Source organism: Mustela nigripes, chromosome 2 (genome assembly GCF_022355385.1).
Source record: "Mustela nigripes isolate SB6536 chromosome 2, MUSNIG.SB6536, whole genome shotgun sequence".
In the NCBI taxonomy this organism is placed as follows: domain Eukaryota; kingdom Metazoa; phylum Chordata; class Mammalia; order Carnivora; family Mustelidae; genus Mustela; species Mustela nigripes.
In genome coordinates this window covers 208,951,337-208,958,106 of record NC_081558.1, presented here as the reverse complement: position 1 = coordinate 208,958,106, position 6,770 = coordinate 208,951,337, and the positions used below count along the sequence as shown (strand labels likewise).

At 49.9% G+C, this 6,770-nt stretch overlaps 1 long non-coding RNA gene across 2 annotated transcripts; it reads left to right on the top strand.

Moving 5' to 3' along the window:
* The first annotated feature begins 2,523 nt into the window (after positions 1-2,523).
* LOC132010333 (uncharacterized) lies at positions 2,524-5,472 on the top strand. Of its 2 annotated transcripts, none has more exons than XR_009402220.1 (3): positions 2,524-2,638; positions 3,274-3,368; positions 5,164-5,472. It is a non-coding gene; the product is annotated as an uncharacterized LOC132010333 (long non-coding RNA). The 2 variants fall into 2 exon arrangements; XR_009402219.1 differs by lacking the exon at positions 2,524-2,638 and adding an exon at positions 2,716-3,112.
* Positions 5,473-6,770: the final 1,298 nt, after the last annotated feature.

The following is a 6,770-nucleotide window of genomic DNA, read 5'->3' as shown; positions in this document are numbered from 1 at the left end:
TTGGATCAGGTACAGTAGGTGTCTACCCCTTAGACCAATCACTGAGGGTGGGCCCAAGGAATAGAGAACTCTGGCTGAGGCCGAGTCATGTGCTCCCTCCTAAGGAAAAGTCTGTGGAGAAAAATACCAATAAAAAGACTGTTGCCCAGGTGTTACCTTCCTTGAAAACATCTTGACCCCTAAGGCAGAACTGGTGTCTCCTCCATGGCTGCTCTAACACTTCGTAAACACTTGGATGAGCCAAAGTAAAAGTTTTATTTAACAGAATCTCTCCCAGGCTGGGAACTGCACTTGTTTGCCAAATGTTTGGTACAGGAAGTGAGACCCCAAGGGCTCATGAACGTGGGGGAACCGTTCTATAGGAGACCAAGAGAAGAATTCCCTTCTCAAGGGAAGGAGAAAAGATACAGAGGGGGAGTAGGTTAGGGACCTAGCAGTATGGCAGAACACATTGAGAAATGTCTTTCCAGTGACTTGCCCATCACCAGAGAAGGACAATCATAACTTAAGAATAAAGACAAGAGGGTGTGAGGGAGACCTGCCTGTGACATCTGTCACCCCATTGATCACCAGGGTTGATTTGGCTGATCTGGCTGGGTAGGTGGGTGTCCCCATCCTCCCTCCCCACTCCACGTGCCCCGCTTCCGAAGCTGCACACTGGCTCTAAGAGGACAACCTTCCCCGATGGAGGAGGACCATTCTTCGGTCAAGGGTAGAGGAGTAGCTGCCCACTCGCCTCCTCAAACCTCAAGATGTCAAGCTCTCAAGATTAAGAGAGAGAATAATTTTGACATTACCAATTCCTTGCAAAACACCGAATCAATATTTGCTGAATGAAGAAGGATGCACTGGTGTGTCAGTTTCATTACTTACAATGAGAGCTATTTCCTTGGGAACAATAGGTCCTAACAATTTTCACTGGGCACTTCTTCTGGTGGAAATGTCCAGTCCCCAGACAAAATCTAATGAACATTGAATTTAAACAAGGAAGTTCGTTGTTCTTAAGGAAGAAGGTAGTTCCAGCAAGCAAAAGTAATTGGATCACTATTGTTCACAACCTCTCTGTGCATTTACGAAGTACATTTATCTGTGTGTCTCACTTGGGTCCTTATAGTGGCCTTAGGAGCCGGGTAAGCTTCCAGCCTTGGCCATAGTGGCTGCCCTGTTGCCCAGATGCCCCATTCATTCGTCTGTCTTCAAATCAGCTCAGATATCATTGCTTCCAGAAAGCCTTCTCCCCTTGCCCAGCCTTCTACAGATGTGCTTTAAAAAAATAACAATACTCCTGCGAAAATAATAAAAGTTAAAATAAAAGGACTCAGTATGGACCAGGTACTAAGCGTCATTGTACCTTGATTGTTCCTTCTGTCTGTTACCCATCCTCTGTATCCCCACGTGCTATGCCGCCTCCATGGTAACACCCACAAATAAAGCTGGAGACAAACCATACGGTCATGTGAACAGAGGAAGTTTCATTAAACAGATTATTCAACAATGATAAGAAACTATAAAAATATAAAAAGAACTCTAAAGCATATGGGAGGGCTGAGGGAGAGTGCCCAGAGAAGGACAAACTTGGAAGGGAGTCCCCTCACCAAGGCTGGGGTTTAGACCCCATTGGTAAAGCTCTGGTTGCAGCCACTGGAGGGTGGAAAAGTTTGTGGGGTTGCCTGGACCTGAGCTGGGCCGTAGTCTCTGGGCAGCAGGAAACAGTTTCTCAGGGGACAGGGGAGCCAGTGCCGGTGGCCAGGTGCACAGAGAGCACTGGGATGTAGGAGGCCCCTCACTGGCAGGAGGGCATCTAGTCACCCATGATGGAAGGCAGTGGTAACAGCTGTCCAGGACAGAGGCCAGTGGAGAATGGCACATAAGGGAGTCAGGGTGTTGATGGTGTCCCCTGGGCTGAATGTTTGTGTCCCCTCCAAATGTGTATGTTGACATCCTAATCCCCATTGTAACGGTATTTAAAGATGTATTTATTTCTTTGAGAGAGTGTGTGCATGTGCAAGGAGGGATACAGAGAGAGGGGGAGAATCTCAAGCTGACTCCATGCCGCGCACAGAGCCCGATGTGGGTCTCCATCACACAACCTTGAGATCACAACCTAAGCTGAAACTAAGAGTTGGACCCTTAACTGACTGCGCCACCCAGGTGCTCCCCGGCCCATTATAGTGGTATTTAGAGGTGAGATCTGTGGGGGGTGTTGGGGTTAGACGAGGTTAAGAGGGTAGAGCCCCCATAATGGGTTTAGGGTCCTTATCTAAAGAAAAACACCAGGGCTCTCTTTCCATTGTGTGAAGCAATAAGGTGGCAATTTCCTCACCAGACACCGAATCTGCCGACACCTTGATCTTGGACTCCTAGACTCCAGAACTGTGGGAAGTAAACATCTGCTGTCTAAGCTCCCGGCCTGTGGTATTTTGTTATGGTCATCTGAGCTGACTAAGGCACAGTGTTAAAGAAAAAACAGCAGCGGACCTTTACTAAAGGCAGTAAGACAGATTACGTTAGGATGACCACAGAAGAAGGAGGAGACTGCCGGACAGACTGAGCTCCACTCCAACTGAGACAAAGCTGAAAACAAAAAAGGAGTAAGAAGGGACTGGAGCCAGGGGGACATGGAAGGCTCCACAAGGGGGTAGGTGGAGGATTGCTGAAAACAGTTCGGCAAGTGGATCGTACACAGGATGCTCCTTATGGGACCACATACATGTTGTGCTTGGGCAGCACTGTGTTTTCTTGAGCAAAGACTCAGCATAGGGCTGGGGTCACCTTTATAGAGAGAGCCTAGTGTGGGGGTTGGGGAGAAGCCAGTTTGGTCAAGTCTCTTAACACAGTATGTGGGTGAGTCCTTTGTGCCAGATGGAGTTCAAGGTTCACAGGAGCCCACTCACTGGCAGGGGGAGCCTGGCCTGGGCTGTGGGGTGTGTGGCATCCCCATCGGAAGGGCCACAGGAAACACCACTGATGGCGGTGCCCAGCTCCCCTGCACCTGCCCACCAGCCTCGGCTCTCTTGCACCTGGGGAATCACGTCCTGCTGCTCAAAGGCCACAGCTCCATCCCAGGACCTGCAGACTTCTCCTTACCCAGAGGCCACAATCCTCCAACGAGGTCTGAACCCCAGCCTGGGGAAGGGGACCCCCTTTCTCTCCTCCAAGTCCCTTCCCTGCACTCTTCTTCTTCAGCCTTGGCTCACCTTTCAAGTTCTCTTTCCATCCATAGAGCTTCTTCCCTGTTTCAGTTTTGTAATTCTGTACGTTACACACCCACAGCTGATCATGCGACTTCTGTCTCCTGACTGCCCCCAGCAAGGTACAAGGTCTGAGCTGAAGAATGAAAGTTCACGGCCAAGCAAGCTTGACCAGTGGTGAGTGAAATGAAGGCCAACGGGCTTCTGGGCCCTGAGGTTACAGGAAGCCTTTAATATAATCTCCAGTGTTACCCAGACAATGGACCACTTCTTCCATTGAAGCAAAAGGTGCCCTTCGACAGCATCGAATGAACTATAAGATAGGGGATGGCAAGCGCTCAGAGGTCAGGAAGGGACCAAACCCTGTATTTAATTGCATTGAGGATGCTTCCCAGGGAACAACTTATAACCCATTTTTTCTCCCCCCGCCCCCACTCCTCTGCTCTCAACCTCATCTTTCTAAAGCACCCCCGTGTGACACTCACTGCGCAGGGTTCCGGCAGACCCCACGGGCTGAGAGCTTTGCCCCCAAGGACCGCCGCTACTCCAGATACCAGTCGCTAGTTCCCAGGTGTCACCAGGGCGATCAGCGGGCTCCACATCCGGGGTTCTCACAAGCCTTTCTCAGGCTCAGTAATGTGCTTGAACAGCAGCACTCAGCTTGAACAGAACTCAGGAAAAATTCTTCATTACTAGCCTGTCAAGTTTAGACACACCCAGGAATGGCGGGATGGGAGAGTTTATGGGGAGAAGCGTGCAGAAAGGGGTGTGGAGCATCCAGGCTCTCTGAGAGGCAACCCCCCAGCCCCGCATTTCTCTGTGTTCACCAATTCAAAAGCTTTCTGAAGCCCGTTTTTAGGGGTCCCGATGCCAGCTTCATTAAACTTAAATCCGTGCCCACTGGTGATTTAACTCAATCTCCAGCCCACCTCACCACCGTGAGGCCCGGTGTCAGCCCTCTCATCACACTAATGGTTCCTATGGCAACGGGCTCCCAACCTGCTATCTCTGGGCTCACCAAGGTCATCTTAGTAGCATAAACTCAGGTCCAGTTGACAGAGACTAGTTACCAACAATAAAAGATGTTTCTCTAACTCAGGATATTTGCAAGGGTTTTAGAAGCTCTGTGCTAGAGGGGCACCTGGGTGGCTGGGTCAACGCTGGGGCGTCAGACTCTTGGTTTCGGCTCAGGTCAGGATCTCGGTCCTGGGATGAGGCTCTGCACTCAGCAGGAAGTTCTGCTTGAGATTCTTTCCTTTTGCTCCCCTTGGTCCTCCCCCTAACCCCCTCTGCTTGCTTGCATGCTCTCTTTCTGTTTCTCTAAAATACATACATACATACATACATACATACATACATACATACATACATAAAATCTTAAGAAGAAGGAGGAGGAGGAGGAGGAAGAGAAGCTCTGTGCTTGGAACTGAAGCAAAGACCAAATACAGATTTCTTTTTTTTTTTTAGATTTTGTTTATTTATTTGACAGACAGAGGTCACAAGTAGGCAGAGAGGCAGGCAGAGAGAGAGGAGGAAGCAGGCTCCCCACTGAGCAGAGAGCCCGATGATGCGGGGCTCCATCCCAGGACCCCAAGATCATGACCTGAGCCGAAGGCAGAGGCTTTAACCTACTGAGCCACCCAGGCACCCCCCAAATACACATTTCTTATATGGCGGGCTGGCAAAGGGCCAGGAACTGAGCTAGGAACAGCAAGACAGAAAAACACAGTCTCCTGGAGAAGGTCAAGGGACCACACATGGCAACACAGTGAAAGCAAAGCTAGAGGAGAGCCAGGATCTTTGGGAGCAGGGAAGGGGCAGGTACCCTTGGTCAGAAATAATCTGTGCTGGATGGAGGGGGGGGATAATGTAAGAAAGTGCTCCGGGAGAAACGTTGCCTGGCGTGTAATAAATGTCTCTCCAGAGGGGCAGATGCTGTGCAGGAGTAAGAAGGTGTCATGGTCTCTCTTAGGTTCTGCATCCTATGGACCGCCCCCCACTTGGGCTCCTCCTCCCAGACCTGGTCAGGTGACCACAGCAGCGTGTGACAGAAGGCAAGTTCTCCCCAGCTGGGAACTCTGTGTAAGAAGAGCACAGGAAAAGTGTTGGTGATTTGGGACGATACGTTACAACACGGCTGAGAAATTGTCCAGAAACCTCAGGTCAGGGCAGATTTATGTCCCCCACCATCGGCATAAACCCATATAATTTGACGCACTGGAAAATTCAATACAGTGAAGCCGACAAGCAGGATTGTGTCGATAAGTCTTCAATAAAAGTTGTAAATGTTATTTACGTAAAAGTCATTTCCATGACATGGATTTCTGGTTGCTCTCCCATGCGCACAAATGCTAATGTTCTTTGGAGAGTATTATTATTGTAATTAGTATTTGCCAGGGAGATGCTGAGCTGTCTGCTCTCCAGTCATGTCCTTCCTGCGTGGTTTGAAACCCTGATTATCTCAAAGGTTTTCTGCCCCAACTGTCACCAAGGCCCAGACAAGCACTTGCATGCACGTCCCTTCATTAGCCCGAGGTGTGGAGGAAGCTGTGGCCTCACCAAGCCAGGCGAGGACCTTTATCCCACACTCCCTCCCTTGCAAACCCACTGGGTTTTGTTATATTAGGAAGTTTAATTAGCAGAAAACAAGTGGGGGTCCCAGCAGGAGCCCAGGCTGCATCCCTCACTGGGATTGGATGTGTTTGAACAAGCATTGGGGAGGTTTTTTTACATCAAGGACAGATCTATTCCTCGGGAAAGAGAGATGCAGGGAAGTGAGATGAGCCCTCTCTTGGAGCCTGAGTGCCCAGAAATCCAAGCAAGAATCGTGAGATTCCCTGGAGGCTGTTTCCGTCACAGCACAGCCTGAACCACGTGATGGCTGGGGAGTGGAATATGGGGGTTGGCTTGAGTCTGGAACAGGAGTTGTGGGGTCCTCCAGAAGAACCTGAGTTTCATGGGAGTTGGGTGAACTCCTGAACCAAACTCATGGTACTGTCAGGAGGGGGCGGGGGAAATGCAAGCAGGTGTGCAAGCGGGTGCAAGAGGAAGAGAAGAAAACCAAGACTGCATGAATGTTACCAAATGCTAGGAGCCCTGATATAGACCCAGGCGGTCCTCTTATAAATTCTGGAAGGTGGGAACTGAGGCTCAGAGAGATTTAGAATCCTGTCTGTCATTACACAGCTGGGAAGAGGTTCAAAGCTAGACTATCAGATTCAGAAGTCCATGTGATGTTTCTATCAAGTCTTTGTCCAAAATACACTTCTGTTTTCATTCAAGGTAAGGAGTTGGGGAGGCTACTTGTTTGGTTGAGGTTTATTTCTCTGTCTTGCCACAGATGCACTGTAGGTCAGCTGGGACTCTACTCCCAGTTACTACTGTCTTTACTCTGAGTCCCAGGTTTCTGGAACACTCCATCTCTGAACTCTGCTGGTCTCATTGCTGAAGGGAAGAGCTCTGGAGGGTCTCACCTGGACCATTAAAGGCTCCAGGCTGAAAGGACACCCATCATTTCTGCCCACCACTCCCTGGTTAGAATAAACCCATGGCTGCTCCTAACCACGGGGGGGGGGGGGG